This window comes from Bombus affinis, chromosome 15 (genome assembly GCF_024516045.1).
Source record: "Bombus affinis isolate iyBomAffi1 chromosome 15, iyBomAffi1.2, whole genome shotgun sequence".
NCBI classification, from domain to species: Eukaryota; Metazoa; Arthropoda; class Insecta; order Hymenoptera; family Apidae; genus Bombus; species Bombus affinis.
Window position 1 is genome coordinate 2,109,965 of NC_066358.1, and position 15,456 is coordinate 2,125,420.

Below are 15,456 nucleotides of genomic sequence, written 5' to 3' on the forward strand. Positions count from 1 at the left end.
AACACGAGACCATGACGAAATCTAAAATGCAAGCCAGTTAGCGATATTTAAATGTTTCCATTTGGAATTAAAAAATTTAGAAACTTGGACATTTCACAATTGAACTTCGCCGTTTAAACTTTCAAAAATTCTACTTATCCTTTCTAACGGATACAACTTCAAAAATGCTTATCTGATCTCTGCATCGAATAACCTTATATGTACTAATTCCGGATTAAGTTTAAAAGTCTCACGTTTTCTGAGAAAATCTAAAACTTTCCTACTTTCCAGAGATTAGGACCATGTTTTCGTATCTCTCCTTATTTGGTACCTCGCAACCCCTTCGTTTCACGAGTGATTAGGGTTTGAACTAATTCTTACCAGTTTTTATTGTATCCATAATGGATAAAGCCCTGCTTTAGCACCTGATAGAAACACGCGGCGAGTCTGCACGCGATCCTCGAAAGAAGGTTTAAGTAATAATAACGATAAACTACAGAGACCGCTAATCTGCCGGAGAGGATTAATCTAACGTTGCGACAGGTTTCCATTTGACGTGGGGCCGTTGGGAAAGTCCGTTTTCATTTGGTTTATCGATAAAATCAGTCTCACACGGCCAGTGACATTTAATCCATACACTCTTTCTCTCTCTCCTTTTTTCTCTCTCTCTTTCTCTCCTTTTTCCCATACTCTTTCTTTTCATTACCGAGTTCAAGGGGTAAAGCGAAGTTTCTTGCACGCAAGAAACGAAGTGGACGCGAAGCTTAGAGTTTCATTGCAAACTAAATTATCGAAGCTTTGGGGCGTTTTTACACCACCTTGGTTTGAAAAAAAACCAGCCTTTGAAGAGCACCACGCGGGCAGTTTTAAATATTTCAGAACGGAAGTTGGACTGCTAATCTAACCTACCGATCTCCTTTAACACCGACGTTTTTCTTTGCTGTAACATATTTGCTAAGTTAATTATCGCTTTGTTCTCTGTTCACATCAGAGTAGATTATATGGTATCCGTGTGTGTTTATCGGAGTGGATAAAACTTTAACAAGTTGATTTCTCTCGGAATAGTAGCTGTTAGGATACAGATATTGACTAAACAAAGGAATTAAAAATATCTAATATTCAATGTGTGATACTTGAGCAATTAACATTCGGTGTTCTTGGTATTTACGATTTTGGTATTCTACTTTTGTAAGTAGCTGATACTTTAGCTGTTCCTTATTCGGTACTCGCTACCTATGGTATTTGATATTTTAATTTGAGTTATTCTTGGAATTTGATATTGGGAAACGTAATATCTTAATCCTTGGTATTCTCGGTACTCGAGTCTTCAATACTTGATATTTGTTACCTTAAAATTTGGAATCTTAAATTTTGTGTATTCGATATTTTGGCGCATGCTATTCTTGGTATCTGATATCTTGAAAGCCATTATTCTCGTACATGAGTCGTATTTGATATTTACAACATTTCAGATTTCTGCAAGTAATATGTACGTATGTAGTGTGCACGCCATATAGGTATATGTATAGTGTAATAACTTAATGCTAAATACTAGATACTCTCGGTATTTAATACTTCAAAATTCGATATCACGAGTGTTCAATTAAATTATCGGAATTTCAATATATACTACTCCTAGTATTTGGAACTTTAACGGACGCTAATCTTGGTATTAAGTATTTCGATATCTGGCATTTATTGCCTAGAATCCAGCACTTGTTATCCTTATATTCATTTCGTAAATCGTAAGACCAATCGTGTTCGTTAGAAACAGCATTCACCATTGTATAAATCAGAAAACTTTATTGATCTTGAACTTGTAGCCTATACTCGTACATTACAACTGTTCCCGCCCGTGCTAAGGCGTGTAGCAAAACCAGATCTGCAGTGTTGCTTTAGACTCAGCAGCCGGAGAACCTTAACACAATCTTCCACGCTCTTCAAACGTTCAATTCGATCCTTTGTTCTCAGCCAGTGACCATAAAATTTATTCCTCCTGGCTTTATGCCTCGTATCGCTTACTCCCAGGCTTAAGTTTTACAACAGCAATTTGTGCTTAACCTCCGCCATGCCTGTACACGCTCTACTCTATTCCGTAACATTTCATTTCTACCTCGAACAGTGCGTGTATCCACATCATCTTCCTGTTCTCTCATTTTCACATATGAGAAAATAACGCCAATCGCTATTAATTCTACCCGACAAAATCTAACCGCCGTGTTTTGCATAAATAACGCTATACGCGAAACTGTGGAATAGAACACTATCGGAGTTTTAAAAAATTTTTTGTTTGAAAAGAAAGATAAAATTCTAAATAATTCCAAATTGGCTCTCTCCTCCATATTTCAAATAAACGATCGACGATAATCAATTTTCCGATTATCATATCCTGAAAGAATTAGTCATCGCATTTGTTTGAACCACCGTCAACCGCGGATACGTTAGTTTTACTTTTATTCGAGTATCTCGCAAAGATCCAAGCCCATCCTCACAAAGATTCGTTCTGAACCGCTAAAGACGACGGACAATTTGCGGTCTGAGCCAGCTCGCCGCTACTAATATATCGTCGACTGACGTGGGAGTCCGTATTTTCCGGTCGAATATGATGCCATCTCGGATGCCGGCCAAACGTTATTGCCACGGAACGACGAGAGAGATAGACCCGTTAAAACGGGGCTGTCTTCGTGGTTCGCCGCCGTTAACGACGTCGTTACGCCTTCGATCCATCTGCATTCGCCGGTGATGCACGCGCGCCGCGGCGCCGCAGACACGCGTTCATCGCGGACGCCGTGAAGATGAGCTTTTCGTGGACCGCATCTGGTGACCACCGGTCAGGCGGAATTACGCTCGACTCGCGATCATCGTTTTCGTCTCATCAACGCTCGTAAATCACGATTAAAAGATCGTGCAAAAGGCCACGCGGCTAAATCATGCCTCGACAACCTATACTTAGATGCACTAAGGGGGTTGATCCTGAAGTATACCGTTGGACTTTTATTTTTCATCGGTGCTGCTGGACCGGTAGCCGCGCAAATGTTTATGACGATGGTGATTGGAATCTCTACCGGCGGTTATACTTATCGGGATTCTTACTCGCGTAAAATTTTTTGCACCTTCCTAAAGATTCTCTTCTTGACAAATGTTGGTTTTATCGTTGTTGAAGAGAACGTTGCGTTTCAAATTTTGGGTAGTTTTATCAACTGGGAATTAAGAAGAAATTCGCATCTTTTCGATTTTTCTTTATGATACGGTACCTAAATCTTGTTTTTATAGAAAAGAAGCCTTTATTCATCGAGTTAGTTGATAGTCTTTGTGCACGTTTCAAATTTTAAGATAGTGTTTCTATCTATTGAATACGTACAATTAATAAAAATCATCTTACGTGCGAAACAAATGAAACGAAATTCGACGCTGAGTCCACGCCTACGTAGAATAGCGAGGGGTTAATTCTTCGTTTTAACAATAATTCAGTCTCCCCTTTCAAATCTATCGATAAAATAAATTTTTTGAAACACAAAGAGTAACTAAAAAATTTCATAAGGAGTCACGGAAATCACCAATTTGGAGAACATTATCTACACAATCCCACCAGGTCTTTTGTGTTACGTATTCAATGAAGCCAGAGCATAGTGGATCCCTTCCCAGAAGCGGGGTTCCTTTTGGAAGGTTATTAAGTAATGAAATACTCCTCAGTGGAATGTAAAGGCGCATGACAGACAGCTAATGTCCGTGGCGGGATAAAGGAAGGCGTAGCGTGGACTGGCAGGTCAAACAAAACCTGTTCACCCATGTCGCCGAACAGTGAACACACGAAGTCACGTTGTTTGTTTCTGCAAAACGATCCACTCCTCGCGTGAATTACGATCGTCTGGCACGATCTTGCTTCGTCGGCGTGTGAGGTCCACCAGAGCTCCTCGATTTCGCGTATATATATAACCACTGTGCACCATTATTCGCTTTTCCCACGTTCTTCCTCACCTTTGACATCTCTTTTTCACTCGTTCATTTCTCTGATGTCCTCTGCATCCAATTTAAGCAGTCATTCTGGGAAATTCCTAACGATGACGCTTCGTTGGATTCGAATCTGGAAAATTTGAATATTTTTCCAAGGTCGGAAAATTGGCTGTCCTCAGACTAGTTTTTATTCCAAAATAAAATTGTTCTAAGATATTCAATTGTTTAAACGAAAAGAAGATTCAATGTTTTCTTAACAAGGGCATTTGAGGAATTCAAATCTTTTGCAGAATGAACTATCGTTAAATTTGGTTTAAATTACGGGATGATTGTTAAAATGATCGGATTATCAGATTATTGTTAGAATTATTAGATTACATTTTACTAGAATAAAGATACTTATGACAAAAATATGGAGGGGTTAACGTTCTTTGAAATTCGTCACTACCAGGAGAATTTAATATTAATGGTATAAAAACAGATTCGTTCGATAAAAAGATCTTAAAAGCTTTAATCTGTTTTATTTTTGGTACTGTAGCCTAGAGAATAATTAAATAGATTATTTGTAAATATTTACAATTAAATAGACTTTCTACATTGCTCTTATCCTAAACAAAGAACATTTAGTCATCATATCCATCAATTTCACACGTTTCACGTTCTATCGAGCACTGTACGCTGCCTCCACGAATCGCTCGCCCTTTAATCATATTCTCGCCACCGTTGTCATCAGCTTGTTCAGACGCCAGCGCATCGATGTATCTTTCCTTTCGTCGACGCCTCCGTCGTTGCAGCATCCACGCGGCTCGTTAAAGCGCGAAAGGCAAACGGGCATCGCGAGACGATCAGGTTACCCTCCGCGGGCTTCGATGTCTCGTATTCCTTCCGATTGTCTTCCACGTCCGCGCGATACATCATCATCTCGTAGTAGGAGCTCGTAATACGAGTTTCCCTCGCATTAAGTCGTTTTCACGCGAAACTCTCTACTCTTGTATAAAGTAGTTTCTTCTTAACACTGAATAATGAAACACACGTTTTAGCATTCTGTTCGTGTGGAAAATGAGATTGGGAATAGGGGTTAACTCATTCGAAACTAGACTATCTTGTAACACTATTTCGGAAAATTAGTTGTGAATTGTTGAACGGTCTATATGTTTGGTTAATTTTAAATAAGCTTTTTCATTTTAACCAAAGTTTTATTTAATTCATCCAACTAGTGCTGTTATACATATGTCTGGTATAATTTTGATGAATTTTTAAATACTCGTTTAATTCTTCAATTCGTCTTATTCAAATTTAATTCTTCCAATTTCCAATAATTCTTTCTTAGTCTTAATTAACATGTTATCTTTTTAAGAGTTTTTTGGGTATGATGGTATTTAATATTCTTTACGAGTCTCATGTGATACGTCATCGATATTTTAATGATCTATAATTTTGAATCTCGAAAGAGTAATCTGAATTTCTTTATATTTGTACTCCATATTTTAAGAATGTGAAACAAGAAATTCGAAGTTTTATCAATTATATCAGTTAAAAGTGCAACAAATGCACAAAATCTAAAAATCTAAGACAACAACCCAAAGAACCCAAAAAATTGGCAACTCTAAAAACATCGTCTCGTCAATTTTCTCACATTCCGAAACCTTTCCACCCTCCAAATATTCTCACCAGAGAAATCAAATGGAACTAGTCGAAATCATCGTTCGTCGCGTTCGAACCAATATTTTCCCACCCTTGTAACGCTTGTCGAAGGTAAACCGCAAGAGTTATCCGATATCGGGTTACAAATCGAATAATCCACGCGCTTCTATCTACTCTAGACCTGTAGATAAATCGTCAGGTCAAACTCTTTATCAGAAAGGGTGTGTTAAACCGACGACGCCCTTCAACGTGGTTCTGCAACTCCCTCTTCATGTAACAGATACACGTGAGATTATCGAGTGACTATCTTTCGTTTAGTTATGATTCACAAGCGGTTAACAAGATAAACGGCACAGCTTAACACGTTGACTGGCATGGTAATCATCAATGATCCATGCTACTACATTTTTTTTTTTAGAACGATTAAAATAGGATAAGTTTCATGGAATGAAAAATGTTGAACAATGTGAATTGGCACACGGCAATTTAGATAACATTGGTAAACACAGTGTGACATTTTGCAAAAATTAAGCGTTATGAAATAATAGTTGTGTTTCAATCTAATCGTGGTTCCCACGGAAAAATACATAAAATTTGCGTGGCAACGGACGCGTTAAAGATCAGTTAAAAGCAACTTAGTTCAAAGACAGCAAAAGTTAGTTCAAAGTCACGCAACTGAATGAGTTACACCGTGGCTGGAAACTTCTAAGGAGCCCTCTAAAAGCGATAGCTACGTGCAAACCGTCAGTTCTCGAAGTTACGCCCAATCGGAAATGGACTTAGTACATATACAAATGGTGCGTGTGTTTTTGTATTATCAGAAGGCTTCCAGCAAGGTTGATGAAGTCAAAGTCTAAGAGCAGCGTTTCCTGCGCTAAGGCAATAGGCTCCCGGCCGCTCCTCTCTTTTCTGCTAGCTACTCAGACAAGTGCAAGAGTCCTCGGGGATCCCTCGTATGACTCGTATCCCTCTGCAGCGTGTGCCCTCTTTCTCTCTTCATTCGTTCACTTCGTATCCCTGCGTGCTCCAATTACGAGAAGGAATGCTCATTTGCCGCGCGACGGGGGACTCGTAATGGTCAGCGACCACTCGAAACTATTATCGAGCGCCGGCCAAAAGGGCGGACGTATCCTTCCTTTCCCCTCCCCTCCCCCTTTTTCGCAGTCTATACTCTCATCCAGAGATCTCTCCCGGCCGCCGAATTTTTAATCCGACCGGCAATCTCACGAAAAGCACTTTCCGGTTGAAGCAACGACGACGCTGGTCTGGTGGCGTCTTTCTAAGAAGCCCACCACCCAAGGAGACGACCACCGGCTTGCATTTCTTATCGTGGTGATGGTGCACCGCCGCTCGAGTGGAAACACCAATCGAGCGATGGAGATTGCGACGCTAACCTCCGGGAAAAGCCTTTTCTTCTAGAAGCTTCCTCTACCTCTTGTTCTCTCTTTCTCTTCACTTTCCTTCTCGCTCGTTTTCTTCTTTGCAATCCTTAGCCGTCTCTTGTCTCTTCGTCTTCATATTCGTCGCGAAGATCCCCGATCTTGCATATTCGATGCGTCGCCTCCGAGAGATTAGATTCCTGCCCTTGTTGAAAGGTTTCTTGAACGGTTTCAGGCCGTGGCCGACCCTCTCTAACGGACTGTGGAGGTTTGAAACCGTGGTTCTAGAGGATAATGGTCAATGGAGAGATTCGAGGTGGAAGGTGATTAATGCTCGGGACACGATCTGACAGTGAAAATTTGCTGTGATTGCTTATAGATCGACTTTCAAGGGGCTTGTTCTGGGGAGTTTGATACGCACGTATTTGGAGGTGGTTTTGTGGAATAAAATTTCGTGTCTTGGAAAACTTGTCAAGCAAACAAAATAGTTGTGGTAAAAATCGTTTGGTATAATAGTTTCATGTACGAATAACCTTATATCGTGGGAAATAGCACGTTTACTAGAATTGTTCATCCTTTTGCTTTTTCTGGGGTTCAAATGTGATACTTGTTGCTGGTGAATAACATAAACGAAAATGAAAGAAACAATATATATATACAGCGTTGTGTTAGATCGCAGTGACTACTAGGATCGAGGAAGTTTGTGCATTTTCGTGTACTGGCGGCAGAACGTCTTAAGTTAATTTGAAAGTGATGAACATCGTAAAGGGTTTCGCTAACGAGGAGGGCTCGCGAATACAAGTACATTTAATACACCGAAAACCTTTGAGATTGGAGTTTCAACAGTCGTGTACAGACCGCTTAGACTCCGATACTACTTATACTTTAAGGCTCTGAATAATGAACATCTAAGTACATGTAACTCCATAGTCAGTCCACGGTTAACTAATGACCAGCCAGACGTTAGCTTTCACACTTACATTAGCCACACCGCTTGTTCGGACTCTCCTTTTACAAGGGTCGAGAAACGCTTTTGTTCAAGTGACATCGACATTTGCTCAAGAACAGAAGAAGGAACGTGATTCTTGGTTTAAGAGGAGAGGACAAACACGCCAAAAGGATGACCAATACTATTCACTTTGCCAAGAGGGTGGAACAAATTGTTAAGTTGTTATGTGACAGACGATCATCTTTTAAGAGACTACTTCTGACCATACTTAATATAATATTGTGGTATCGCTACGTTGTTAGTATATACGTTATTTCTCTGTAAGATTAATTAAAGATGTAATTAAATGCCAGTAAAGTTTGTACTTCACGAATATAAGGATTATGTAGTTAGCAAATTAAAATTCTGTTAGATTTAATTGAACATATTTTGTAAAATTACATAGAGTCGCGTGTTAGATTTTATTCACTAGATTAACCCATTCTCTCAAACTTTATTCGACGAGTGAAGAGATGAAAAATGTAATAATATGCAAAAAGACAATTGTGGTAACGTGATAGTGATCGTCATTATACTGAATTTTCAAACTGTTTTCTTGTAAAGGATCATGCTTTTCCCCGCTTTATTTTTCCACGTGTATTTTCTCAATAATCGAATGCTTTAACGAACTACCGCTGTTGAAACAAACGATTCTCCAAAAATTGGAAAATCGTCTGAAAAGCTCACGCGCCTCTCTTAATTAAAACAAGCGATTAAGACATCGCGACACGAAACACCAACTCTTCGAATAATAACAATGTTTCTACATTCTCGATTCGCGTGCGTGGCCAACTGACGAGGCACGATAGCAACGGCACGTGCGTGCCAACTATTACCCAGCATGAACGTAGAAGAAATAAGGAAATCGTATAATCCGGAGGAAGCAGAGTGCCGCCCAGGGGAAAAAAGACGATCTAATTTATTTTTAAAATCAGGCAAGGTATTAACGTTCTTCGCGCCATACATACGCGTCCAGATAGCCGGCCCCCGGCGCTTACATTAACCATTTTTATCCGATACGCGGTAAAATGGTTCTCGTGTAGTTTTATCAGCCGCAGGTACCAACCGCGTGTGCAATTGATACGCGTGTAAAGGAATTTAGTGGATTAGGATCGGCGTGATTAATCGGGATTGTCGCTTTATTCCGTCGCAGGGGGGAATTCAAATGAACTACCCTAAGGGGACACGTGTACCGTGATCCACAACGAGCTCGTACGATCGCTCGAATTTTTGAGTATCGTGTAAGGTACTTATGTACCGTGAGTATAGTATGGCGTGGGAATGCAGGTTTGCCTTGTTGGGAATTATCTGTTAGGGAAGTGGCACTATTTCTTGGGAACTAGATTGTAACTCTTTCACAGTGTAATAAAGTTAGGAATTAAAACACAGGATAAGTGTGTTTCTTTTTTTTTTTCAAAAAAGTGGGTTATGTATAGAGAACGATACATAAAATAAGAATAATGCAATAATTTAATAACACAACGATGCGACACTTATTGTTATCTACGATTTTTGGAAAAATTGTCTATCATTCGCTTTTCTTTGATCCTGCATTAATTAAGGTATCTAAATACGTATATGGATATGTGGAGAATTATTTTGAATTTCGAAATCTTCATGAGTAATTTTATATCGAGTTTCGTTTGAATTGTAACGGTATTGTGAATTCTTCCGCTATAGTAAAAGAATACCCTTCATGTACTGGAAAGAAGATAGAATTTTTTGTAAGTTCTGGTAAATTCTACTTCATCATACTTCGCTACAGCCGCTTATGTCAACAAACCTGTAAATTCAAATTGAAGGAAATTAAATGCAGCTTCTGAACTTTGAGAACTTCGCCCGCAAAGAGATAAAGATCGTATACATGCGAAGAGTAAGAAAAATAAGAGGGAAAAAGCTAACAACGATGATGGGGAAAAAATGAAGAATATTTTTCCAAGCCCATGGGATATGAAACTACCCCAGCTAACGGACATTACGAAAACGTTTGCCGCCTGGTGTACAAATATTAGCGCGGCTATTATTTCCTGTAATTATCCGCCGCAAGAACAAAAGTCCTTGCAACGATAATTTACCCTTATGCTCGCGGCCACCCTTAATCGTTATCGTATACGGAGCTATATTCTCGTAGCGCAACCCCCTTTTCGCAGACATTGCGTACAGTACTTGCACGCAGCCTCGATGCGTGTAACCTGCAAGCCGCCGCAAACAGTTTTCTCGTGTTTCTCTAAAGTTCCACTGGTATATTCAGGGATTCTAGCGAGAGGAGGCCACCCTCTCTAAAACGGCTGATTCTATTAGCCAGAACTCCTGTTTCTGAACTTCATTTGGAGCAAGAATGTTCATGGTTGTTTTGCCGCAGCTTCCCCTTTCTACTTCGGCTACTTTAGCTACTTAATGTACGGAACAACCTCTGGCTTTCGATTATTCGATATTAAACGAAGAGTCTCGGCTACATGGTAATGGGCATAACGAGGTGTTACGTTTTGTATGAAATTCGGTGGGACTCGAATGCGGATATTTTGAAATATGAAAAGATGAAAGAGGAATTTTGAAGATATATAAAACCTCTGTGTATTACGCTGTAGTGTAAGTACATTGTCAAGGTTCGCTTAAAATACTGTTGGAAGGAAATAATAATGATGCGTAAATAAAGTATGATTTTTAATGTTGCGCGATTTCTATTTTCATTCTTGGCGTACAATGTAATATTAGGTAAGTTTTATTGCCTATTTTATGGTGAATTTATGTATAGATCTCGCGAGTACACGATTATAATGTAGTAATTTCCGTGGGTTTGGGACACGTCAATAGCTATTGAAAGTCAGAGCGGGACTCCATTCCCCTATTCACAAGTGCTCATCGACATTCCCAAGCTTTCTCAGCTCTCGTATAAAGAAATCGAGACTCAAAGAATAGTGTTCATATAAAATCCATAAAAAGAGTTTCATTTCCTCCAATCTTCTTCTACTCGAAATGTCAAGCATCTCTTCCACCGTCCAATTTTTCTCTTCACAATTTCAGCGACCCCCGACCAATCCAAATCCTTCCGCATCAAAAGTTGTCAAACCAGAATTGCGAAGGTATACGCTCATTGTTCGAATGCTAAAAACAAAATTATTAAGCGAAATAAATAAATAATTTTTCAAAATGAGAAAACTAAAGTCTAAGCTTGATCCTTAATAGAAAGATGTTATACATTAGAACATTAGATGTCGCTGAACAAGTACAGATCTCACATCTTGCTTCTTCAGAGAAATGCGCTTATACTATTTCTCTAGACTCCGATTCTTCCATTCCATCGATGAATTTGAACGAATGAAGTTCGACTTTGCCTTGAAAGCTCAGGCTACGAAACCAAAGACGTCATAAGTTACAAGTAACGAAATAACCCTTTCGTCAAAGAGACACAAAAATACTCATCACGCTTCGCGAACAGAAACACACCGCCGATTCTCGATACATACTTCCCGTCACGGAGCAGCTCTGGCATACGCGTTCGTTTATTTTACGTGTCAGAAATAGATCGACAGTGAGCGTGAGAATTGGACAGCGGTCCTGGAGTGTGTTTGCGCGCGCGCGTAAGAGCGTGTAAGAGTGCGTGCCCACGCGTTGAATGCCTCAATCACTGCGGGCTGATTGTGCGTATCCAGCCGCGTCACGTAGCCTCCTCTTTGTCCGTGTAAAAGTGGACGCGTTTCCTCTCTGTGTGCACTTGTACATTCAACTGTTTTAAAAAGGATCTAAATTGTCTCGAGGAACCGAACGAGAGAAGCAGAGAAATGGAGGGAGAGAAAGCGCCTGAAGAATATCGAGGGATCGCACCACCACCGTGCCGTTAGGAATCTACACCTCCTCTTTTGGCACTCTGCGGAGTACCATTCGAAATTCGCATTATCGCAACGAGTGTACTTTATGAGACTCCGTGTTGCAACGAACGAGGCAACCGGTGAAACAGAGGGACGGTGGAAGTGGTTTGAAGAAGGTTGAGAGGTTCGAACGAAGGATTTTCTGGCAATCGTTGCTTGCTGAATGCAAAATGTGTGTCTCTTTAGGCTGCTGCTTGGTTTTTATCGAGATAGAGCGATAGAATCGTAGAAGCAGAGACAAGTATCTTCTTGTGTACGTATAATTGTAATTACCTGCATAATATTATGAAATAGCGAAAGTATCGGTAAAATAACAGCTTCACTGTTACGCTGCAAAACTCAATAGTATACTGAGTATGTCAAATTGACTAAGATGTGTCGTATGCAAATGTTCATACATTTCTAAGAAATAGACATATTATTTATGAGATCACCTAATATATCTTTTCATTTTTATTCGATTTAATGTTTCTTTTTTAGAGCTCGGTTAGCCTGTTCGATCGCATCTGTCAGGTGTAAGATCGGTGAAAAATTATAGATACTCGTTCTTCAAAAGTATGTATTAGCTAGATAGCCGAGGAAACGAGTGAATTGAATTAATGATGATTTATTTGACACATGATCGTTAGGTCGTGTACAAGTATCGATGATTACCTATGATAGGATTGCTTGTGAGCTGCAAGAGATTTGAATAATTTTATTGGAAGCCTCGAAGGAAGGTGATTGACTCGGTGTGTCATATTACGTTACTTTCGATTAATTTTGATCATTTTCACCAATGATAGTTAATAAATATCGAAACGACGATAAGAATAGAATCTCTTCTTCATTTTTACCACGTGAAATCCCTTCGAATGAGAGAATCTTTAATGGAGTTTGACGCGCTTCCAACGGTAAATTAGTGAATTAAAAATTCGTTTCGCTGTCTCATAGATAAACGGGGAATTTAAAACATCGTTTAACAGCCCTTTATGTAAATTCGCCTCTCTACCGTCTCTTCAAACACACCGGAAGAGAATTCTCATTGTAACCTGATACACGTGTATCGCAATAATGCTCACTTTCTTCCCTTTCACCTTTGATTTCCTTCTCGGAACGAAGTATAGGGGAACCGTGTTCGTCTCATTGCGACGAATTACGCATAATTTGCCATTCAATCTATTGGTTGTGTCGGATGACAGCCGACTATACCGTGTGACTCACTGATCAACATATACAAACTTCTTTGTCGCGATAACGAGTTCCTGCGTAAGCAATCTAATTGCAAATTTCATCGGGGAATATACGTACATATAGATACGCGATACGCGATGCAGATTCAGAATCAAAGTTTTATACCTTTTAATCCGGGCACATTTGCTGAACAAAACGAAGCATAGTAGCTTCGATGATATAGCGAGATTTTAAATTAAAGTTTTGATTGCAGTATACTAAATCTATACTCATGTGATCTTAATATCATTTATTCCACTTTTTCCATTATGCTATTACTACTAGATCTAAATGGTTGATTTTTCAAGATTCTATCGGACTTTTGAAGTTACATTTCGATTATATTCCATCTACGTATATCCCATGGTACTTAAGTTTGCCTTTCGATACATACGTATATTAGATATAACGCATGTATCAGGCGATACAGAGTTTGAAAATTATCGTAAGATCTTAAATAACTACGGATTGCATTACTACGGGCACTTACGTAAGTGTTTTATTAAACCACTCGATATGAAAATGGGTGATGTTGGAATTTTGGACAGAATTTTAAAAGAAATTCCAGGAACAAGAAATTGCGTGGCACGAGAAATTCCAGCAACAGAGTGTAACCTGAGACTATCATGAAAGAAATTCCAGCAATAAAAATAGCAAAGCGAGAAAATTTTGAAAGGAATTCCAGTAACAAAAAATGCAAATCCTACTAATTGAGGAATTCCAGCAATAAAGTAACTGGTATGTGAATATTCTGAGGAGCGTTCTAGTAACGAAAGGCAATTCAAAAACACGCAGAAGGGAATTCTACAAATAGAAAGGAGCAATTTCAGTTACAAAAAATATATACATTATACAACCAGGTGGATCAGTCAGTGGCCATTATTTAGTGATCACATTCTTCAAAATAGTTTTGCGCAACGGTGTGACTACCGCGAACATTTTTCAAGCTTTTCTGCTATTTCTAATTGTTTTCCTGGACAGTTTCCATTTCAGATACGTGACAGGCAATAATTTATCATACTGACTTCCGCTTTGGTACTAATACCAACCGCACAATTTCGAAAGTAAAATAAAGCACAAAAGTCGAATAAAAAGAAAGTACAATAGCACGTCAAGAAAAGAGTAATCTTACCAACATAAAGCATAGCTCGGATATACTAAAAAAAAAAAAAAAAAGAAAAATGATTTTAGGAACAAAAATCCAACATAAAGACGCGAGGGAAGAATATCCAACTATTTCCAGATCAAATACGTAATACGCAAACCGCTGCCGATAGAAACGATCAAAATCGAGCGCAAAATTTCAATCCGTGTTGCTCCCTTTTTTCTCTGTCGTCATCCGGCTCCGGGAGCAATGTAATTTCCCCGGCCTTCCTCTCCTTATCTCGAACTTTAATTACTTCGTTTTATTCCGAAAGGAGGGTTCCATAATGAGAAGTCGACGGCGATGTCTGCCCCTTCTGTCATCGGCGTTTCGTTCTGCCAACAGGATGGTGAGCAGGAGGAAGAGAAAAGAGATGAGACTTAACGGTTGGAAAAGGCGGACGATGAGAGACGAATGGCTGCGAGAGCTAACTTCCGCGTCCGGAGTCCGGGCTTCCGGTCTTTCCTTGCAGGGCATCGTCTACAAAAGAGAGGCTGCGGTGACCAGTTTTAATTAGCCTGAAACGCGGCGGCGATCCACTTATTGAAACGACCGAAAGACCTGTCCCTTTGGCCGGATCGGTCATTTGTACACCGTCTTTCCTCGCTTTTATTAACCCCAGCCGTCCCTTCTCGTCTCGTTCACGGCTGTTCTGCGTCTTGGCTCGTTCAGCCGCTCCAATATCACCGTTATTGCACTCCGCCGCCTGCAGTGTCGCTATAACGTGGCCCCAAGTGTGTAGGTGGTTGCTCATCTAGCTCCTCCCTGGTTCGATTTATTTCCCTTTCTCGTTCCATATACAAGAGAAAGAAAAAGAGAGGATACCGTTCTCCATCGTGCTGCTTTATTTCCACCTGCTCGGTGTGTCCACAATACGCGGCAATAACCGAGAAATCGACGGTTAGCTCTCGATACCGCACCGGTGTCCGCCCACCGAGTCTCGTGACAAAGCTACGCCGAGAAGACTCTTTGTCCGGCTCTGTCTCGTGCCTTTTCGTGGCTTTTCTTCTTTCGCCTTTCTTCGTTCACCATACACCGATCTCTTTCGCCTCTGTTCTACATGACACGCGCAGCTCACGACTTTTCGCTGCTCGATCCTATCGCTCGATCTAAATCAAACTGCTCGTCGCGTGGAACGAACGCGAGTCAGTTGGTTCGACGTGAAGTTCCTGCGCCTGAGGGGAAATTGTGTCCCCTTTTTCCATGGAATCGCTGTCGAATCGATGCTGTCTGATAACGTTATGAAGATACGACCGGGGAAACTTGTTACCGAATGAATGGGCCACA

General features: G+C 40.1%; 1 protein-coding gene and 1 long non-coding RNA gene across 3 annotated transcripts in view; both read left to right on the plus strand.

The window, feature by feature from the left end:
• The window catches only part of LOC126924910 (protein slit), a 588,806-nt gene that overhangs the window by 44,132 nt on the left and 529,218 nt on the right, over positions 1-15,456 (plus strand). The window lies entirely within an intron of this gene.
• The window catches only part of LOC126924915 (uncharacterized), a 136,867-nt gene continuing 130,959 nt past the window's right edge, over positions 9,549-15,456 (plus strand). Inside the window, exon 1 of the long non-coding RNA XR_007713754.1 lies at positions 9,549-12,066. This is a non-coding gene — a long non-coding RNA (uncharacterized LOC126924915). The remainder of the gene's footprint in view (positions 12,067-15,456) is intronic.